This window comes from Ascaphus truei, chromosome 4 (genome assembly GCF_040206685.1).
Source record: "Ascaphus truei isolate aAscTru1 chromosome 4, aAscTru1.hap1, whole genome shotgun sequence".
Taxonomy (NCBI): domain Eukaryota; kingdom Metazoa; phylum Chordata; class Amphibia; order Anura; family Ascaphidae; genus Ascaphus; species Ascaphus truei.
In genome coordinates, this window is record NC_134486.1 from 221,426,694 (window position 1) to 221,450,972 (window position 24,279).

At 40.1% G+C, this 24,279-nt stretch overlaps 1 protein-coding gene across 3 annotated transcripts in view; it reads right to left on the reverse strand.

Annotated features, from left to right (window-relative positions):
• Positions 1 to 14,229, reverse strand: part of FRMD1 (FERM domain containing 1) — a 114,341-nt gene extending 100,112 nt beyond the window's left edge. For all 3 annotated transcript variants that reach the window (XM_075596917.1, XM_075596918.1, XM_075596919.1), the window contains exon 1: positions 13,764 to 14,229. The gene's annotated coding sequence lies outside the window, so the exon portion shown is untranslated. The remainder of the gene's footprint in view (positions 1 to 13,763) is intronic.
• Positions 14,230 to 24,279: the final 10,050 nt, after the last annotated feature.

Consider the following 24,279-nt stretch of genomic DNA (forward strand, 5'->3'; position numbering starts at 1 on the left):
GTTTAACACCTACCCAGCCTGTGTCACTCAGTCAGTCACTCTCTTCCTCCCCGATGTCAACTACTCCCCCTTATGTCACTACTTCCCCCGTGTTGCTTTGATCCCCCAATGTCACACTCTATATACACCCCCTCACCCCCCAGATATCACATACATTCAATCACTTTTCAATGTTCGGTTAGCTGAAATTGAAGGTTGCTCACCAAGCTTGATGGTTTGCTCAGCTTAAATAAAAAAAAATAGGATATTTTCCAGGTGACTTAAATAAATGACACCCAAGAGTTATATCATCCACAAGGTACACTGAACCATACCATGTCGGATACTGCTGCAGTTCTTCTTTGGGCCGTTCTATACTGGTTGTGGCCGTGCGCGCGCGTGTGCACGTGCCGCATGCTTTTAGTTTGTATAGAATCTTGCTGACACGAGCTACAGGTACTGTATGTGTGTGTATGTGTATGTGTGTATACAGCAGAGACTGCGACTATTCTAACACAAACCAGTGGCAATCGCCAAAAAGACCCCGGTACATTCTGGATACATGCCTTAAATTAGCCCCAGCATTTCTGCATTGATTAATGGCCCATCAGATTAACAGCGGGGGTCCCTGGCAGTCCCATTCAAACTCCTCCAAAAAAATCAGGGGAGTTCGTAATAAAGCAGTCAAATTCGTGCAGTCATCCAACTTAAGGGGTGGATGTTCCCTGTGTATACAGCAGCCACCAGCCCCCAACCTCCAAGGAAGAAAAAAAAAAGAAGAAAAGAGACCATATAGTGCAGATGGTATTTATATTAAAAGGGGATTCAAAAAATGCAGGCTTACACTTCATATGATCAAGGTAGGCAGTATGACATTATAGGTAGTGGGTGCTCATCTGGTCGCGATACTTCTGAGTTCCTCACTGTCCTCTGCTCCACCGCAATACACTCGCTTCCACGCCGGGTACTCCCGTTACGTCACTTCCGGTTGTTCGGGAACTTCCGGGTCTGATGGTAAGGGCGGACCTCCGTTGTTCTTCCTCTTTGGTATGGGCTGAAACACTCTATGCGTTTCGCCGTTGCTACGGCTTCGTTAGGAGTGTCTATTGGCTGCTGAACTTGGTATTAAATACTCTAAGGCCCTCCCTCTCTGTGGTATTCTATTGGACAAACAATTATGACTCACAGGCAAACAGAGATAGTGGGCGTTGTTTAGTGCATATACCTCCGTTCGTTTTAAAAAGGGGGCATTATTTACTCACATTTTTGCCTAAAATTGGCACATATAATAGGAACAACCTCTTTTTATCATTCCAAAAAAGAGGCACACTTTATACAAATACTAGCCTACTATGGCATATAAACAAAAATCAGCATAATAAAATTATATAAAATGTATAAAAACTCAACAATCCTAATCTAAATTTAACTTTATTCACGACGATTGTAGTATTTATCAAAAAAGGAGACATAAAAGAAAACATAGTTAATATAATATCACACAATATATATTTATAACATCATAAGAAATCTTAGTATACCGGATGCAACTGGACATTGCGATACCCTCCCCTCCAATGGGGTAAGAGGGGATTGCAATGTCCAGTTAACAAAAAGAGAAACCTATTGGATTTTCACATTGAAAACCCTAACTCCTGGGGGGCTCAATGTGGATATCGAATTGGGAGTGTTTCTTTAAGGATTTATGCATCCGGTATACTAAGATTTCTTATGATGTTATAAATATATATTGTGTGATATTATATTAACTATGTTTTCTTTTATGTCCCCTTTTTTGAGAAATACTACAATCGTCGTGAATAAAGTTAAATTTAGATTAGGATTGTTGAGTTTTTATAAATTTTTATAAATTTTATATAATTTTATTATGCTGATTTTTGTTTATATGCCATAGTAGGCTAGTATTTGTATAAAGTGTGCCTCTTTTCTCTTTTTTGGAATGATAAAAAGAGGTTGTTCCTATTATATGTGCCAATTTTAGGCAAAAATGTGAGTAAATAATGCCCCCTTTTTAAAACGAACGGAGGTATATGCACTAAACAACGCCCACTATCTCTGTTTGCCTGAGTCATAATTGTTTGTCCAATAGAATACCACAGAGAGGGAGGGCCTTAGAGTATTTAATACCAAGTTCAGCAGCCAATAGACACTCCTGACGAAGCCGTAGCAACAGCGAAACGCATAGAGTGTTTCAGCCCATACCAAAGAGAAAGAACAACGGAGGTCTACCCTTACCATCAGACCCGGAAGTTCCCGAACAACCGGAAGTGACGTAACGGGAGTACCCGGCGTGAACGCGAGTGTATTGTGGTGGAGCAGAGGACAGTGAGAAACTCAGAAGGATCGTGACCAGATGAGCACCCACTACCTATAATGTCATACTGCCTACCTCGATCATATGAAGTGTAAGCCTGCATTTTTTGAATCTCCTTTTAATATAAATACCATCTGCACTATATGGTCTCTTTTCTTTTTTTTTTTTCCTTGGAGGTTGGGGGCTGGTGGCTGCTGTATACACAGGGAACATCCACCCCTTAAGTTGGATGACTGCACGAATTTGACTGCTTTATTACGAGCTCCCCTGATTTTTTTGGAGGATCACCTGATGCAATACGAGTGGAACAGTCTTTGTCAAGGGTTGTAGTTTGTTTCAAAGTTTCTTATTTATATATTCTTTTCACTTAATTGCTATTTTAACACTGTATTGTCATTTATACACAATTATCACATTTATGGTTTTATTATTTACACATGTGTGGTTAAATTGTTTATTGTCACATTTAGGGTGTGTTAGAGCGCTATTGTTAGCTTTTTCTCACTTAGTCCCATTCAAACTGAATGGGACTGCCAGTGATCCCTGCTGTGTTAATCCTATGGGTCATTAGGCAATGCAGAAATGCCTTAAACTAGCCCAGCACATACCCAGAATGTAACCTGGCTAGTTTAAGGCAAGCTTTAGAATAGTCGTGGTCTCGTCTGTATGTATGTGTATAGATTGTGTGAGTGAAATAATGGTGTAAAAAGATTTTTTTTAAACAAAAACAAAAAAGTTGAATAAATAAAAAATGTTTTATTTGTGCACACACACACACACACACACACACACACACACACACACACACACACACACACACACGCGTATTCTAAAGCTTGCCTTAAACTAGCCCGGTTACATTCTGTTTATGTGCTGGGTGTAAATATAGAAAGGACAAGAACCCACTGAAAGCACTCAATATCCCCTAAATGTGTAGTGATAAATATATTAAAAATAATCTTTAATGCTTTGCTGATTAAAATAATGGGTGTTAAAATACATCAATTGACACACATATATTTAAACCCTACTGATGAGTATATAAGATACTCCGGGTTGGTAAAGTTAGGGAGACGTATGAGGTTTATTGGATCAAAACGTTCCCAGGGATCTGATATGCAGTATTCCCTTATGGTGGTAATTAGGTATACACTGGTGTAGGGGGAAAGCTAACTGATAGCCTGTCCTGATTGTCAGACAGGTATAAAGGTAATAACGTGAGAAGATGTGATTATACTCACAATAGTGGTATGCAGATAAAGCACTGAAAGAACTCACAGAAAATAAAGGTATTACTATAAAACCAGCAGACAAGGGTGGGAACTTGGTTGTTTTGGACACTATTGACTATAAGAAGGAGAATATTAGACTCCTTTCAGATATAGCCTGTTATGAGGTCTTAGATACTGACCCAACATCTAAGTATCAAACAGAATTGATGAAAATCTTACATAAAGGCCTACATAACAAACTTATTAGTCAAAAAGAACATGACTATATGCTGGTCAAGTTTCCAAAAACAGCCACTTTATATAGCCTGCCCAAGTTACATAAACTTAAGAGACCCCCACCAGGTAGGCCAATTGTCTCGGGGATTGGGAGCTTAACCGAAAAAACAAGCTCATACATTGACTGCATCCTTCGACCATTTGTACAATCCTTGCCATCCTACCTCAGAGATACCAAGGATGTGCTGAAAAGACTTGATGGTATCACTGTAACCGACAAAACCATCTTTGTCACTATGGATGTCGAAGGACTTTATACCAGCATCAAACATGATGCTGGCATAAAGGCAGCTCTGTATTTCCTCAACACTAGGGGTACGCTTTACAAAGCACACAATGTATTCATGGCCGATCTGATTGAGTTTGTACTGACACACAATTACTTCTTGTTTGCAAACACCTATTACCATCAGATTCAAGGTACGGCCATGGGTACAAAATGTGCCCCATCATACGCCAACCTATATTTAGGGTGGTGGGAAACTACGCTGGTCTTTTCTGAAGCTATGGAACCGTACACATCACACATTGATGTATGGGTTCGCTACATCGATGATGTGATGATGCTATGGAATGGCACCATTGCTGAACTTCTGGAGTTCGTGGATATTCTTAATAGGAACGAACTTAATCTTTTTCTGACCTTAGAATATGATTATAACCAAGTTACGTTCCTAGATGTGTGTATTTCTCGAGATACTGACAACACTATTGCTACTACCATTCATCGTAAGGCCACAGCAACAAACAGCCTTCTTACGGCCAGTAGCCACCATCCCAGATCCCTCATTAATGGCATCCCAGTCGGACAGTTTCTAAGATTGAAATGCAACTGCAGTAATTTTACTGATTTTGAGGAACAGGCAGGTTTGATGGCTGAAAGGTTCTACGAACGTGGCTATAGTAAACGAATAGTCAAGTTGGCATACAAGAGGGCTAAGTACACCCCATGTAACTTATTGTTACAGGATAAGATCATTAGCAAAGATGACAAGATAGTCAGATTCATTGGTTCATTTAATAACCAGTGGAAACTCGCAAGGGATATAATCAACAAACATTGGCATATCTTGAGAGCAGATAACACCATCGGTGAATTTTTAAAGGACTATCCATCATTAGTCAGCAGAAGGGCCAAAAATTTAAATGATCTATTGGTCCACAGCCACTTCAATGAAGAGGTAAGAAGAACATGGATACCTCCCAAACCACAGGGATCATTTAGATGCGGTAAATGCAAGGCATGCGAGCATATACTACAAACCAGCACTTTTTGCAATTGGAATGGGACACAGACGTTCAACATAAGGAAGTTCATTAACTGCCACACCACAGGTGTTATATACCAAGCTATCTGTGACTGTGGCAAAATATATGTTGGCAAGACCCGTCGCCCATTCAAGGTAAGGGTCTTGGAACATATTGGTTCCATTCGCAACAAGTCTGATAAGCCCTTAGCAAGACATATCAACTCTGTTCATCAAAATACTCACACACATGTCAAATTTATTGGCATGGACCAATTTTCAATGGACCGACGTCACGGTGACTGGGACTCAGTTCTGCTACAAAAAGAGGCAAGATGGATATACACACTAAAGACACTAACACCCAAAGGCTTGAACGAGGGGTTTGTGTTTACCCCGTTCATTTAAGAACCTGGTTACCGTGCCACTATGCTATAACATGTTTGCATCTGAGTTATGGGTGCATTCCTTTGGGTGTTTGAAGCCAAACAACACACAGGTATATAATCCATCTGTGTACATACACACTCATCTGTTACTGACCTCATGCAACATACAGACCTGAGTCACCTAGTCACCACATAATGTCACACAGAGTGAATTCACAGTGTTCATTTACTCGGTCTCAGCCACTCAGTAAGGGGCACTAAGCGAATTAGATTGCTACTTTGACAACATGACATATTTAACACATTATGTGACAACACATCTATGTTACCTGCCAGTTATTAATAACTCTGACATATTATCCCTATACCGGGTTAGGTATGCATTAATCTACATCTTAATTCTGCATAAATTATACAGAAGATGATTATGCTAATTCCTGGTTAAATGTATTCTAATGCTTCATCTGAGTTGATTAAGAGACCTCTGTTCATCATCAGAAGTCTCCTTAGGGGTTAATATTTCCACCAACTCAGTATTATGTGTACACACCACTGACTACCAGATGTATTAACACTGGAAGCAGTGAATAAGTGCAGCAAAGCTGTTTACTATATACATAACAGTTCAGCAGCATAGGTGTGTATATATATATATCAACATGTGTATAGGAGGATAGTCTGTGTTTATCATAGAAGTGCTGTATTAGTGCTTCCAGCTACAGCACTGCATAGACACACCTCCATGATGAAGCCGCTAGCCAATAGAAACACACCAATACATATATAACTAGCACTATGACCCATGGGACTTCCCCCTCACAACAACTAAGCCTTGAGAAAGCGTTTCCAATCGCGAAACGCGCGTGTCGGCACACGTCACGTGCACGCGCGCCGTCAGCATTCACGTTGCAGCATCTCAAGTATCACAGTATACAGCTGCCAGACGGCTCGCGTGCTGTTCCCTTCTAAGTGGGCAGGAGTCTAAGTGGTGACTCGGGAAGTACTGGTGAGGGGTGAGCTATCTGAATTTATATTATATCACTGTGACATCAGCAATCATAGACTCCTAACGGTGGTAGCACATTCATGAATATGTGCATAGGCATACCAACAGCCACACCGTTTCTAGGAGTAGATTAGCTCCAGTGCAGATGTCAATTAGTGACAGGAGCTCTCTGTATGTATGGAGTTTACAGCTTCAATCTAGGTAATTAATGTGAGTATTTTATGCAGTCTATGGGACTGACCAAGCCATCATTGGGCTAATCATCTAACTGTTCAGTCAGCCAGCAGTACTCTGTGTATACATCTCTGCATATTGGCAGAATATTCACTTTGCAAACCTCATCATACACTCACCTTGCACCTATCTTTGACTAAAAAGATAGGTGAACCACACTATACAGAGGTCTCGGTGGTAATAGTATTCTAAGACAGTGGAAGCGCATTCATCAATATGCGCACAGGCATACAGACTACCACACTGTCGATAGGAATCTATACACCGCTGTAATTTCACTCTGTGTATTTCAGCTAGCTCTTGTACTTTTGGAGCAATTTAGCTGTTGTCAGGTGATTAAGGACCCATTACCCCATGCATAGTGAGGACATACCAGATATACTGCGCCGATTAATTTATCTGCATACCACTATTGTGAGTATAATCACATCTTCTCACGTTATTACCTTTATACCTGTCTGACAATCAGGACAGGCTATCAGTTAGCTTTCCCCCTACACCAGTGTATACCTAATTACCACCATAAGGGAATACTGCATATCAGATCCCTGGGAACGTTTTGATCCAATAAACCTCATACGTCTCCCTAACTTTACCAACCCGGAGTATCTTATATACTCATCAGTAGGGTTTATATATATGTGTGTCAATTGATGTATTTTAACACCCATTATTTTAATCAGCAAAGCATTAAAGATTATTTTTAATATATTTATCACTACACATTTAGGGGATATTGAGTGCTTTCAGTGGGTTCTTGTCCTTTCTATATTTACCTACTACGTTACCCATTAGCACCTTATCCCATACACACTTACCTTATTCAGCTGTAGCGGGGTACTTCACTAACGGTCTATGTGGTGGGTGTAACCTGGCTTGTTTAAGGCATTTCTGCATTGACTATTGACCCATAGGATTAACACAGCAGGGGTCAGTTTGAATGGGACTGCCAGGTACCCCCGCTGTTAATCTGATGGGCCATTTATCAATGCAGAAATGCTGGGCCTAGTTTAAGGCATGTATCCAGCATGTACCTGGGTCTTTTTGGCGATTGCCACTGGTTTGTGTTAGAATAACCATGGGCACTATTTGAGCACCAGTAGCGGCGCGAAATCCTCCCTTCCACCGTCTTCACCGCTGTCTGTCGGCTCCCCTCTCCCTGATGTGCGCGGCCCTTGTATAGAAGGGCTGGCTGACCTCAGTCATCTATAACTGCCGTGTACGTGCACGGTGTAGCACGCCCCAGCACTATAGAACCAGCCTAAGTCGTTAGGCTGAGTGGGGGAATAATGATAGTTCAACAAGCCTTTGAGAAAAAAGTATTTTGGCCAAAAGGGTAAGAGGCATCAATGTCAGTTGCCTGTAAATGATAATGTTGTTATTGCTTCTATACTTTTCTAGACAATACTGCATTTTGAAGAAAAGACTCATGTTTTAAAGTAGCAATACTACTTTCCCCTCTTTTTTTATATGTAAATCATGTAACAATGTATAATTCTACATTCTTACCTAAGCTGGCAATCGTTTGCTGCTCCTGTTATAAATATCCCAATTGTGTGCCTAACTAAATGGCTGCCTTCTGACTTTGTGCTGCAGTCTATGAAATGCTGCAGCTGATATGTAACATTATATTACTAAGTGTAACACATTATTGTTACAGCTTTCAGAGTAATATCCAGTCTGCTGTTTGGAACACAGCAACAGATCTGTTTGTGATACTTTGTTGCCAAAAGGCATAGATTAAAAAAGGTGTGTGTGAGAGCCTGTTTCAAAAGAGGAAGAGGATATGACTTTCTAAATGGTTTCTCTAGCAACCAAAGGATGATCAGTATATTAAGAAAATCATTAAAAATGTCATTAGGAGTTCCAATAAATGTCATCTACATTCTACAGAACTGATTTCTTTAAATAAAAACCATATAGGACTTTTCAAGTTTTGCTACTTTACGATATTTTAACAAATAATTATTGTACCGATGTCAACAATTGGAGGTTAACAAATGCCATGATCAGATTGTTATACTCTTACTCTATGTTCTTGTGAGATTTTGGCTTGAAACAAGAAGTTTGTGTCAGATAACTTACAGCGCTGTTTGTAGCATTTATAATAGAACTTAATTACCTCTTTCGCTACTGCAGAAGAAAGCTGGTGAATTATAAATGAAACGATTTATTTATCAAGATCCAAGGAGAAACTTGAGTGCTAAAGTTGCGGAAATTGAGACATTAAGATTTATCACAGCTTGATTTCTGTGTCACCATTCAAATTATAGTGTGGACTTTAAAGCTACAGTTCAAGCAATATCCTACATGTATGTTTTTTTTTAATAAATCAGTTCTGTACTATGAGAAAATACTTGTAGCATTTAAAAAAAATACATTTTCAATGTACTCTAATGTAACACGCATTTTTGTTTCTATAGCAACCCTTTACAAAGTCACATCCCCTTCCTCTTCTGAGATAGGCTCTGGCATAGCCCTTTTGCCCTCTCTCTAGCAGTGCACCAATTGTATCTACTGCCCGCCTGGTCACATAATATTCCTCACAGAACTTTGGCTGTCAGTGCAGCAGACGAAGACCCAAGATGCATTTAGTGAACCCTGAGCCAAATCTCCGCCGATCGATCACATGAGAACGGATCGATTGGCTACTTAGCTAACCACTTGTCAATGTGTAGATTGTATTGATGCATATATTGAATGAATTTTTTTTTTATAAACGACAGCTTGAACTGCTTCTTGAAGTAACTGAAGATTATATATCATTAACCAACAGGGTGGGTATCTGGCCCCTGATCACTGAAATAGATTAAATCTAGTCAAGGTTTGATGAGGTGGGTCTAGAAGCCTGAAAAATTAGAAGAATGGCTCCAAGCAAAGCATCAGCCTATTCAGAATTTTAAATGAAGTTCCTTGATTTAAAAAAAAAAAAAAAAACATGGACGGGCTTGGCCTATGTGTCATTTTGTAGCTAGTTGAATCTGATATGAGAGAAAAATGTAAAACAGGTCTGAACCAAATCAGGACACTGGTTAGTGACAACAGATGCATGATGATATAAATCTTTGCAAACCTAACTACAAACACATCCTAGTCACAGTCTGCTTCCCCAAAAGGTGCCTATTTTGTCCAACCCTCATTTCCAAGAATGTCTCTAAAACAAAACCGTGTTTGATACACCAACCAAAGGCTTGCTAGGAAAGACAAAAGGTCATTTATCAGTCTCCAAATGCAAGATAACAATGAAGCATAAAAAAAACAGTCCCTGTTGCTGGTTCGATTATATTCATCTCTTGTTGTCCCAGTTTTACAGCTGGAAGACTTTGATACATGAACCCAAAGAGACAGGCCTCTCCATGCCAAATACCAAAGATTAACATGTCATCAGTTACAATAACACATATGCACAAAAAAATAAAATAAAAAAGGCTCTGGGTTGTAATCATCATCATCCTTCTACTGTAGATGATTAAAATGTGTGAATGTACACAGACAGCTGACGGGTATGCAAGATTTTCCCATCTTGTACTTACTGTACTTCAGAGATCAAAAAGACACCTGGCATAATCTTCCTAGTGCGTGATACAATAAAGATTTGTTTTTAATGTTCAGTGAAATTACAGGCTACCAATGAATTAATTCTGTCCTTATGATGAAAATAACCACCCCATATTTGTGGTTAATATTTCAAAAGATTTACAAATGTAGAACTGCATTTTGTAAATCCTACCTAACAGGTTCTGTAAGTAAAAATGATGTGCATTGTCTTTCCAGGAACAGCAAAAAGATACAATATTCCAAACAAAATAATGCAATATATGAAGTACCCACCTAAATCTCATACCAAATATATATATTTTGTAATATTTCCATGTTTGTAAATTACTTGCAAATATCACCATACAAGAATATTTCCTACGGAAAACGCCCAGCAACCTTTAAAGTCCTATCACAGGTTCACAAAATATTTACATTTGAGCATTTACTTTACATTTCATTGTAAGCAAATGTAGCTGTCTTTAATTTAAAAAAAAATACTGATGCCAATTCATTTTAGTTGTGAAGAAATGCCTTATGACTGCAACGTTGTAATTACTACAGCGTTCTTATCTCATTTGCATATGATCTAGTAACTCGTTTTTTTTTACAGAAGAAAAGTGTGTATATTCCATTCTGTGGATTCATTTTTGGTTGTCCAATATGGCCACATCTTTAAAAGCTGTTTGGCATATCTTAAACCATGGAATACAATTTAAAAAATGGGATGTTATCCTGTCATGTCTCCTGTAAATATAGCATGCATATGATATTTTAACAGATTAGTCTATATCCTGAATCTGCAGACACCTCATACTTTCCTGAGAACAGTTATCAATGGGAAAATTGTCCCAATCGATTGCGTGAATTGCAAGAATATTACTGGCCAGTTAAGTACCTGTATGTTGATAGTATCTTAATGCATTTAACAAACGTTTGGGTTTTCTTTTTGTTTTTTTTGCTACTGTATTAGCATTTTACTTCCATCCTTTCTTTAGGTGTACAGGTTGTGAATAATGACAGAGACCTGTGAATGTTTAAAAAGCATATATACAGCTGTAGCTATAACTATTTTTCATCTTTGTCTCTTTAAATGTATCCCAACTTTCTAAGATTCTAAGCTCCTTAGAAGCAATGCACAACAATATTATAAGACATACACTGATAACAATAATTACACCACAAGATAGTGTTAATATTATCTACAGTTCATCAGGTGTTTTTTTTTATTTTTGCTCTCCCTTACACTGTTTTAGCCATAGATTCCTTTGCAAATCAGTATTGCCAACCTGAGGAAGAGAGGCGAACTCTCGAAATGACAAATTGTTAGTCCAAAAAAATAAAAATAAAAAGTTATCACCTAATACTGAAGAACTCATTTATTCCACACACACACACAATGGGGTCATTGTTTAAATGCAATTTATCATGAAAAATAAACAGAACAAGTAGTGACAACAGGATATATTTTGTTCTTAGATGTAAATATCTTAAATCTTTCAGTGCTTAAGTAGCCTGCCAAGTTTATCCCTATGCAAAAAATAAAGACATAAAAGAACCAAAAAAAGGTCTATCCCCAAATTGCCTTTAGTTTTCCTTTTGCATCTTAATAACATATTTCAATATGAAATCTTCCAACATCCTTTACTGAATCATGTTTCATGTTATTTTTCTTCTAACAGATACAGTAGGGTCGATAATTTATAGATGTGGGTTAAAAGGTCTGTCATCATAGGGTAAAATTTACTTCCTGAATGCTACTATAAAGACAATGACTATTTTACTCACACACACAATACATTAGAACAAATGTCTATATACACACACGGAAATAGGCACTGGAATATGGGATAAATGCCAAATTCTGTACTTTTCATATGCAAGAATTGTAAAATATACAAACCTTGCTGCTCTCGTTATATAATGTCAATAACTCTTCAAAATATACCCTGGGTAAAATTGACAACAAGATAACAGGCGTAGTTATTACTGGACATTCTGTTATAATGCATACCCCTTTCTCTGCCAGGTATCAGTACCAAATTCTGGTACACTAGGAATAAATATGTAAAAAAAATTAAGATGTTACTTATATATGATGTAAATACGTTATTCTTGGATGTACAGTAGCTGACAAAGGGATTCATTCTTAGGTGCCAGCAACACAGCGAGCCGCAATGTGTTACATAGAGAATGTTTATCATATTAGCCATTTGCTATTTGCCTATGTCATCACAGGTTTCCACAGTATTAGAACATACTGTAGGTGTGTTTGGGAATTGCTGTGCACTATGACATGGTAATGACATCACTAACAGTAGTAAAACGTTTTCAGAGGCATCACAAAGGCATTGTTTATAATAAACTCAACTTAAGCTTTATGCATGCACAAATAAAAAAATGTCCCCAAGTTTCATGTCACAGAAGAAAAAATGCACAGAGTGTAATTTCAGGCAACAGCGCCAGGCACATGTTAAATAATAATTATTTCATCTCCATGTTGTACTGTGACACATACTTAGTTATGGTAGGCTTAGACTAGTTTTCAAATGCTTAAGCACAAGAAGAAAAGACAAATATAGGAAGTATGTAGATAGATACAAGCTGAATTAACAGTGGAGAGTATCTGCATGATATTGCAGTTATCTGACTTCCACCTGCTCCCTTACTAATTTACATGGATCACAGCTATAAAAATCCAACTCTCATACATCAAGATACTGTATACAAATTAATATCTATCTGAGAAACGGCACCATTGTATTACATTTCTCTATTGTGAATAGTATAACTGAGATGTACTGATTTTCAGAGTGAGACTCAGCAGGCCAGTTTATAACTGAACAGGTTACAGAACCTACACATGACGTTTAAAGGTATGTCCAAAGGATCGTTACAATAGGATCTCCAAAGTTCATGCAGAATGTCGCATACTGTATGTAGTCTAAACAAGCTGCCAAATCTTGCAAGTATTCTATAATTATTTGGGACCCATGCAGTTGAAAAAGTATTTTACTTAAAACATAATATGCACATATTCAGGGTTATAATGTGGAAGCAAATGTAAGAAACTATAATACTTTTCACCGTCTCATAAAAAGTATTGCCAATATTTTTTCATTCTGCCTATCTGCTCAGATCAGCCTTTTAATGTATATATCTTGCTTGATGTTTGACCAGTAGAAGTGGATCTAAATATGTGAATGTTCATCACCCTTTGATAGTCCTGTATATTAATATATTATTTATGTTACCTAAAGAAATAGCACACATAGCATTCTCAGCAGCACAAAAACTAATATGTACTGTCAAATTCTGCACTCTATGTATCGGGCAATGTAATAATGTATGTAATGTCCAAGAAAACAGCAGATCGTTACTCATTTTCATTGTATAATCCTGCAGTAGCCATACACTATACTGTATAACAATGCTGCTAAATAGAAGTGAAATGCCAACGAAGGCTGATAGCAAAGGTTGCGATCTGGTTATACATTAATATCCATGTGTATATATGAATATACTTACAGCTCGAATACAAAGTAAAACAGCGAGTGTATTCGGATGAGCGGATGAGCCGCCCGGCCGCTGTTTGCTCTGTGTTATGTGCTCCCGTCTGACAGGCACGGTCTGTAAAAGCCTGTAACTCCCCAGCTCTACCTCCGGGACCTCTCGGCGCCTCTCTGCATCAGCCCAGTGGAGGGAGCTACACCACACCTCACATTCGCATGGGAGCTTCCCGTTGAATGTGGAGAGGGGCCACTGGGCCACCACTGACCATTAGTAACACCCTAAAATCCTTTGCAGACGTAATGCTGTCTGGTCTGTTGTCCCAGATTGGATTTCAACAGCGTTTCAATGGCCGGAGAATGGGTTTCGGGTGAAACGCAGTGTGAGGGTTTCACCTCTCACAATGTCCTCCCCTCCCTGCGGTGTCTCACATGCGGCGCCCCGGACCGGCTGCTTGTTGTAAACAGACAGGAGCAGGACAGCGCTTTGTTACTCTATCAATGGAACCACGTGGAGAAGGCGGGCCGCATAGTATTTCATTCGCGCGCGCTGATTGGCCGAGGAGATGAGCGGGATTGTGACGCCACACATGTCTTCTTTATCTGCATTCTTGGTCAGGTCTCTAGCTTGGTTGCGGGTGACATCAGACAAGCAGGCTGCCGGTGCGTGATGCAGGGGGGAAGTGCACCACTTTTCTTGTGTGTGTCCGTTGCTAGGGGTTACTACATTTTCTTTGTGGTGGATGCTTTAAATTGAAGCGACTCAAGTTACACATACCATACCCATTAGGTTAAAAATCCTGCTGACAGTTCTGATCTATTTTTCTTACCCTGTTAATGGGTGAATTGAATTCCCTGCAATAGGATATGTGCTATAGTACTCTGTCGGGGGGAGTAAGTTGTTACATAGAAATGAATTTGTACTAGAAACTAATATTATCCCGTGTATCCACTTAGACTACTGTACTTTAAATAACATCAACACCTTGCTTCTATATTTAGGTGCCCTTGCTGTGAACATTTCATTTGGTTGTTTTCTGCAATAAATAAATATTTTCTTCTTATGAAGCACTACAAATGTAGAATATTTGTCATTACTTACAGAGGAGAAGAAATGAAATAATTAGAAGGTGACACTTTAATTTTACCATCGGATTAGAATGCCACACAGACAGCAACATCACAAAAAAATGCCTTCAGAGCATCTGGTTAACAGCTAAATTCAGGCAAATCATGCGTAAGTATTTTAATGATAGTTTACTATGCTTTATAAATAGGACTTATGGCAACATTTTCATTTGGGGTGCATGAAATCCGCCACGTTGTCAGAACATTGGCCATCTATAATGAATACATCACTGCACTTAGTTAAGTTTCACCTAGATGGGACTGAACTTTTAACATTATATATTTGATTGGATCTAGCAATTCAGCCTTAAAATCGAAGTCACTTTCTTATAGTTATTTTTTTCGATTCCTTATTTTATTACATTAAGTTGGTTATCAACCCTGCTGGATGAGAGTAGATCTGTACTTACAGATTGACGTTAGCTTTGTTAGTTGTCACATACCTGTTACGTTAAGTTGGCTAAATTTATTTATTTACAAATAAAACATATTGTGATGAGCAAATATCAGGGTTTCGCAGAGACAAAACCTACAAAACAACCAGAAACAGCAGATTTATGAGAGGAAAAAAAGACAACGTTGTCCGTTTGCTGTATTTTACACAAAGAAAACTATGATTCACCACTTGCTATGATTTACATGTAAATACTTATATAAAAATGGTTACTAAATACAGGATATCATTGCTTCAGCACTATAAACTTTTTTTTGTTTTAAGAATCAGTGTATTGTTTTTTTAATGGCCATTCAAGTTTTTGTAGCTATATATACACAGTGGTGTGACAAAGACCATGCACCCTCTTTGAATTCTATGGTTTTACATATCAGGACATAATAACAATCATCTGTTCCTTAGCAGGTCTTAAAATTAGGTAAATATAACCTCAGATGAACAACAACAAATGACATATTACACTGTGTCATGATTTATTTAATAAAAATAAAGCCAAAATGGAGAAGCTATGTGTGAAAAACTAAGTACTCCCTTACTGCTTCCATGGGAATTAAGATGCTAAGTAGCAGACAAGTGCTGCTAATCAAATGCCCTTGATTAATTGATCATCAGCAAGTGTGACCACCTCTATAAAAGCTGAAGTTTTAGCAGTTTGCTGGTCTGGAGCATTCAGGTGTGTGTTAACACAATGCCAAGGAGGAAAGACATCAGCAATGATCTTGGAGAAGCAATTGTTGCTGCCCATCAAACTGGGAAAGGGTTATAAGGCCATTTCCAAACAATTTAAAGTGCATCATTCTACAGTGAGAAAGATTATTCAAAAGTGGAAAACATTCAAGACAGTTGCCAATCTTCCCAGGAGTGGACGTCCCAGCAAATTAACCCCAAGGTCAGACCGTGCAATGCTCAGAGAAATTGCAAAAAAAAACAAGAGTTACATCTCAGACTCTACAGGCCTCAGTTAGCATGTTAAATGTTAAAGTTCATGACAGTACAAATAGATAAAGACTGAACAAGTATGGTTTGTTTGGAAGGGTTGCCAGGAGAAAGCCTCTTCTCTCTAAAAAGAACATGGCAGCACGGCTTAGGTTTGCAATGTTGCATCCGAACAAACCACAAGACATCTGGAACAATGTCTTTCGGACAGACGAGACCAAAGTGGAGATGTTTGGCCATAATGCACTACAAAAAGGATTATAAGTGGCACACCACTGTTTAAGGAAATTTAACAAGGTATTTGCTTTTGGTGCTCACCTTCCGTTGAAATTAGGTGTTTGGTCTGAGGAAGGGACTTTTGTCCTGAAATGTTACTACATAACGCTCTGATGCATTAATACATTTGGTAATCTTTTGATACCACCATATTTTGTGTGCTCCTTTTTTCTCCTACTTGGCCATAATGCACAGCGCCACGTTTGGCAAAAACCAAACACAGCATATCAGCACAAACACCTCATATCAACTGTCAAGCACGGTGGTGGAGGGGTAATGATTTGGGCTTGTTTTGCAGCCACAGGACCTGGGAGCCTTGCAGTCATTGAGTCGACCATGAACTCCTATATACCAAAGTATTCTAGAGTCAAATGTGAAGCCATCTGTCAGACAGCTAAAGCTTGGCCGAAATTGGGTCATGCAACAGGACAATGATCCCAAGCACACCAGCAAATCCACAACAGAATGGCTGAAAAAGAAAATAATCAAGGTGTTGCAATGGCCCAGTCAAAGTCCAGACAACCCGATTGAAAGGTTGTGGCTGGACCTTAAGAGAGCTGTGCATAAACAAATGCCCACAAACCTCAATGAACTAAAGCAACGTTGTAAAGAAGAGTGGGCCCAAATTCCTCCACAACGATGTGAGAGACTAATAAAGTCATAGAGAAAACGATTACTTCAAGTTATTGCTGCTAAAGGTGGTTCTACAAGCTATTGAATTATAAGGTATACTTAGTTTTTCACACATGGCTTCTCTATTTTGGCTTTATTTTTGTTAAATAAATCATGACACGGTGTAATATGTCATGTGTTGTTGTTCATCTGAGGTTGTATTTACCTAATTTTAAGACCGGCTAAGGAACAGATGATTGTTATTATGTCCTGATATGTAAAACCATAGAATTCAAAGAGGGTGTACTTTCTTTTTCACACAACTGTGTGTATATATATATATATATATACATACAGCAGATGTTACCAGATCTTCATCCGGAAAGAAGAGACAGCACACAGCCAAGTTGAAATGACAATATATTGAGGTAACAAAAACCAAGGCACTACATCCGACGTTTCGGTCAGCTACATGTGACCTTCCTCAGGGATGTGCACATCCCTGAGGAAGGTCACATGTAGCTGACTGAAACGACGGATGTAGTGCCTTGGTTTTTGTTACCTCAATATATTGTCATTTCAACTTGGCTGTGTGCTGTCTCTTCTTTTCAGATGAAGATCTGGTAATATCTGCTGTTTCAATATCGCATATGGGATAAGCATCAGTGTTTCATTGTTTACAGAGTGCCTGCTGCCTTGTTTCATATATATATATATATGTATATATATATATATATATATATATATATATATATATATATATTGTGACAGAGTCACTGACTCAGTAGGCTGGAATAGTGAATGGAGAGACGCTGTAGCCAGTTCACAGAGTGTTAACTCCTCAGACAGAAGGAAGCACACCTGCAGCCTAATTAAGCAGGAGGCCTGAGAGACTGCAGGTTTAAAAGCAGGAAGTGACACACACACACAGAGAGCTTGTTTTTCCACAGGAAGGTGGAGAGAACTCTCCCGGCTGGGAAGCCGTTGCTGTTGCTCTGGTCCCCAGTCCTGCGAGGAACTAGGCTGCTGGGACCAGCTGGGACCCCAACCCAGGATAAAGATCAAGATCGCTGCGAGGCTGGACACAGCCTGCTCCCTGGAACCGTGTTCCTGTTTGCTGCTGGAGCTGCTATACAGATAAGACTTTATTCTTATACGTATCGGTTAACCTTTGTGTAGCATGTTTTGGGCATGACCAGATTAGCTGGCTGTCCTGTTAGTAAGGGCTCAAGAAGTGAGTTAGTGTCCCTAACGGGACTAGAATTTAATTTTCAAGAAAGTAGTTTCTTAAAGGGACAGTGCACCCGTACTTATTTTGGTTGTGGCTAATAAACCACTAGTGTTTAAAGTTTTCCATCGTGTCAAGCGTCTTACTGACCCTGCCGCGAGGCCGTCCCGCCACAGGTGGTGTCAGAAGTGGGATGTTACGCCTCTGGGGGTCAGTAGATGAAGATGTGTTGAGACACTGAACTCAAGAGGGAAAAAAATGATTTTTGCTGAAGCATGGAAGTTACAGCTAGCAAGCGCTGACTGTAAATTTTGACCCGTCGGGTATGAAAGGATTGCTGTGTAAAGCTAATGCCTTTTGCTGAAGTGAGTGAATTTGCAGCTAGCAAGTGCTGTGAGGTAAAGTTTGCCCTGTCTGGTAAAAAAGAAAGTGAAAATGGATTTTTGCAAAGAAGTTGCCCTAAGAAAAACCCAGAAGGTTCAAATATTGTAAAGCAAGAACAACTTACGTGTGTTGTGCAAAGTCTGCCTCGTCGGGTGTGGAAAAAAAAAACCCGGGGTTTTAAAATGGCCGCCGTCATGTGTCAGTTTTGCAATGTACTTAACCATACAAAACAGTGTCCCTTCAGGCCATATGATGATTATGATGACGACGCATATGTGGCCCCGAGAAGAGAGACGTACCCGCAGATGAAAGCTGCAAAAGTGTCCAGTGTGTGTGTGCCCAGTACCACTGATGTCTCTGGAACTAATAAAACAAAGAGAAAGAAGAAAAATAAAAATATTTGTCAAGTCACAGAGGAAGTGACCGAACCACTTGAGCCTGCGATATCAGGACAACAGGCGTCAGCAAGCCACCGAGATGTGCTGCAGACCGGAGTGATGGGCAGAATTGTCACAGGAACGGTGGCAAAGGAAAAGGAGGAGCAAAGGGAAGCTGAATCCTTGATCCAGGTAAAAGAGGCCTTAATTTCTGCACTCCAAACTGCCCACCGTGATTATGATGCCTTGCAGGAGCAATTGAATAGGGAGCGAGAAGCGAACGCCGAGGTAAAGAGGTGTATACTCCCAGCTATACTTGAGTATGAGGAGTTAAAAAAAACAGAGCGTCTCTTACGGAGTGAGTTGGAGGAGCTGAAGACAAGCTTGGATAAGGCCAACACCGCAATTGCTAACATGGAATCAGAGAGAACAAGTCCTGACTGGAGACTATGCTATGAGATGTCCCAGAGAGATGTGCAAAACTTCATCAAAGACTTAGAAGTTTCTCACCAAGAAGCTAGCGCTCAAAACAGAGCTGGAGCTCTCACGCCAGGAGGGCCACAGTCTAAACACAGAGCTGGGTATGTTGAAGGAAACCCATGAGAATGCCCTGAGGGATATAGAGACTGTGAAAATGGAGAATATAAACCTGAAGGAAGAGGTTTTAAACCTGACTGGTCAGGTCAGTGATGGGACTGAGAAGCTTCACCAAGCGCAGAAAGTGAAGACACAATTGGCGCAAGAAAAAAATGAAGTACAGGCTGCTCTGCAGAATGCAGAGAAAATGCTGGAAAAAGAATGCCTCGCCCTGGAGCAGCTGAAGATCACGTTGAGCGCCACAAGAGCATCGCTGGAGGCGGAGCTTATAAGCCAGGTGACTCTGTGTGGGAGGGAACATGAGAAGGTCCAAAGACTGGAGCAAGAGCTGGAGAAGCAGAGAGGCATCTCCATCTCCATGAGTCAGTATGCCAAGGAGAAAGAAGCCTGGAAGACAGAAGCAACAGCGATACTGGCGACAAGAACTGCAGAGCTCAAAAAGATGGAGGAGGCGTTGATGCAAACCCAGAGTAAGCACCGGGAAGAGGTGAAGGCCCTGAGAGGGGACTGGCAGCATCAGATTGAAGAGCTGCAAATGCAGATGGCTGAGCACGAGATGCAGCGCACCAAGACGGAGGAGGTGTCCGTCCGTCAGGTGGCCTGCCTGATGTTGCACCATGAAACCGAGATGGCTGATATCCACAAGTGGCTGGGCTACACGACCAATGAGGGGGCCCGGCTACAGCTGGAGCTGGACAAGGTCCAGGAGGAGCACCAGCAGCTGCAGGTCCAGAATAAAGAAACAGAGACAGATTTAAGCCTTGCTATAAGTTTGCTACGAGACGTAGAATCGCGACTCAATTCTAACGAAGATGAACTAGCAGCCGCACTGAGTGAAAGAAGAAAGACAGAAGGACTGCTTCAAGACCTGAGGAAGGACCTGGAGTCTGAGTGTGCTGGCCGCAGGATGGCGGAGAAACAAAAGTGTGACCTAGGCAAGGAGCTCGAGTCTCTAAAGTCTGAGTGGGACGCTACGTTGGACTCTACTGCTGCCCAGCAGGAGGTTTCTCAGATGAAGCTGGAGGAAAAGCTTACCAGCCCAAGACAGACGTTTGGGTCACTGAAGCAGTCCAAGGAAAAGGTGGCGGTAGAGATAAAGTCAAAGGATGATGAAGGGGAGGCTGCACTGGAACATGTTTTACCAGAGCCCGCTGTCTATGCAGACTATCTCTTAAGTTATCTTCAAAACCCTGCTGTTCTCACAGAAGAACAAAAAGCGGATATGACACAAATTGAAGACATGCTGATTAAAGAATTTATAGGTCAGCAGCTGATTCTTATAGTCGGCTGTCTAGATACCAGTGAAGAAGAAGGCAGGAAACGCCTTCTTGCTGTCCTACAAGAGATGCTTGTGATACCTAATACACCAACTTCCCTTATAACGTGTCTAGTGGAATTATTGCTCCGTATTGTTAAAGATGATGACCGGAGAATTCAAATTGTGGCAGAAATAGTCTCTGAGCTGCGAGAGCCAATTGTTAGCGTGGATATACCAGCGGATGCCGTGAAATCAAGGAAATTACAGTTAAAAATTGCAGATTTAAGAGTGCAGCTTAACGAAGCCAAACAAGCCTTGGAGGACTCCATAGTTTTACAAGATTTCAGTCTTGCATCTGAATTAAAGGAGATAGTGAGGTACCAGTCCTCAGGCCCAGATGGCCTGGTAATTACCCCAAAAAGAAAATGCCTAAATTGGAAGGCAAGGAAAAAAAAAAGGGGGGGAGGGAAGGCCGACGTCAGACATTGGCGACAAAGATGCTGGTGCACGGGAATGGTGCACGGGCCGCTCAACAGGACAATGTTTCGCTGGGGAGAGGGATATGTGACAGAGTCACTGATTCAGTAGGCTGGAATAGTGAATGGAGAGACGCTGCAGCCAGTTCACAGAGTGTTAATCTCCTCAGACAGAAGGAAGCACACCTGCAGCCTAATTAAGCAGGAGGCCTGAGAGACTGCAGGTTTAAAAGCAGGAAGTGACACACACACAGAGAGCTTGTTTTTCCACAGGAAGGTGGAGAGAACTCTCCCGGCTGGGAAGCCGTTGCTGTTGCTCTGGTCCCCAGTCCTGCGAGGAGCTAGGCTGCTGGGACCAGCTGGGACCCCAACCCAGGATAAAGATCAAGATCGCTGCGAGGCTGGACACAGCCTGCTCCCTGGAACCGTGTTCCTGTTTGCTGCTGGAGCTGCTATACAGATAAGACTTTATTCTTATACGTATCGGTTAACCTTTGTGTAGCATGTTTTGGGCATGACCAGATTAGCTGGCTGTCCTGTTAGTAAGGGCTCAAGAAGTGAGTTAGTGTCCCTAACGGGACTAGGATTTAATTTTCAAGAAAGTAGTTTCTTAAAGGGACAGTGCACCCGTACTTATTTTGGTTGTGGCTAATAAACCACTAGTGTTTAAAGTTTCCCATCGTGTCAAGCGTCTTACTGACCCCGCCGCGAGGCCGTCCTGCCACAATATATATATATATATATATATATATATATATATATATATATACAAAAACACAGAAAAAACAGGCGCACTCATAGCGTGAAAAAATGTGATTGTAACGGCGCTTACTTATAACAATGTCCTAAAAGAGTGAAATATGTATAACAATGTGTTTAAAAGCAAATGACAGAAATAATATTTATAACTTCAATTGCAATGTGAACTGTGATCCATTAGTTAATTATGTGATAAATCCACCATCCAGTGTAAAAGGTGCTAATAGAAAAGCTACTCAAAAACCCTTATAAAGACTGTTCTCTTAGCCTTTTTGATTGCAGAATTCCTCAAAGATACAGGGGAGCGCCAATGTTCACGTGATTATATGAAAAAGAAAGATAAAAGCAACATAGTGTGATACTGTCTCAGTTCTTTTCTTTCTAGTGAAGAAGGTAATCCACTCACAATTTTCCTTTCAAAAATCAGGCATTACAGAGACACTTCTCTCTCTGTTTAGAGCAATGAGCATGGATATCCACAGGTGTAGATCCCTTTCACTTATTTCTCCACCACCGCACGAATACCCAGAAATAATAAGAAATACCAAAATTGCGCAATAACGTCTTAAAATGTATTGGAGATCATCACAGATAAAACATATGGTTATGCACTCACATAAGTAATAATAGGTACAGTCTTTGTACGAAATCCCGATAGTTACAGCAATTCACAGGTACACAGTGTGTTTCTTCCCTCTGCTTCTCTGCTCCCATCTACGTCACATCCGGTTGACGCAGGGCTGTGGGCGGAAGTGCTGTAAGGGGGATCTCCGGCTGCCAGGACTTCGTAACCCCGACTTGCACAGACTGGATGCTGGACACAGGATTCTACGCGTTTCGTCGGTACGACTTCTTCAGGAATCTAATTGCCCTATCACTGCTTAGCATATTTATAGGCACAGAACTTGTGAATTAATTAATTACTTAATTACATTCCATATGGTAAAAACTTGATGGTAATTGGTGGTGATTGTTACGCAACTACTCATTACATAGTAGTGCTCCAAATAATTATAACACACAATGGTAAAAAACTTTTTACTTAAAATTTTTAACTATTTTTATTTATGTAACATTCATGCTTATTAAATAGATTGTCATTTTTATACCATTGTGTGTTATAATTATTTGGAGCACTACTATGTAATGAGTAGTTGCGTAACAATCACCACCAATTACCATCAAGTTTTTACCATATGGAATGTAATTAAGTGATTAATTAATTCACTAGTTCTGTGCCTATAAATATGCTAAGCAGTGATAGGGCAATTAGATTCCTGAAGAAGTCGTACCGACGAAACGCGTAGAATCCTGTGTTCAGCATCCAGTCTGTGCAAGTCGGGGTTACGAAGTCCTGGCAGCCGGAGATCCCCCTTACAGCACTTCCGCCCACAGCCCTGCGTCAACCGGATGTGACGTAGATGGGAGCAGAGAAGCAGAGGGAAGAAACACACTGTGTACCGGTGAATTGCTGTAATTATCGGGATTTCGTACAAAGACTGTACCTATTATTACTTATGTGAGTGCATAGCCATATGTTTTATCTGTGATGATCTCCAATACATTTTAAGACGTTATTGCGCAATTTTGGTATTTCTTATTATTTCTGGGTATTCGTGCGGTGGTGGAGAAATAAGTGAAAGGGATCTACACCTGTGGATATCCATGCTCATTGCTCTAAACAGAGAGAGGAGTGTCTCTGTAATGCCTGATTTTTTAAAGGAAAATTGTGAGTGGATTACCTTCTTCACTAGAAAGAAAAGAACTGAGACTGTATCACACTATGTTGCCTTTATCTTTCTTTTTCATATAATCACGTGAACATTGGCGCTCCCCTGTATCTTTGAGGAATTCTGCACTCATAGCGTAAAATTGTATAACAATAAATTTATGGAGTAAGGGATAAAAATGCACACTCACAAACAAAGCTGAAAAAAATGCGTTTTTGAGTACAACTCAGCCCGTTCAGACGCAGGAACCCAAGGAGGAGGACTTCGGGTTCCTGCGTCTGAACGGGCTGAGTTGTACTCAAAAACGCATTTTTTTCAGC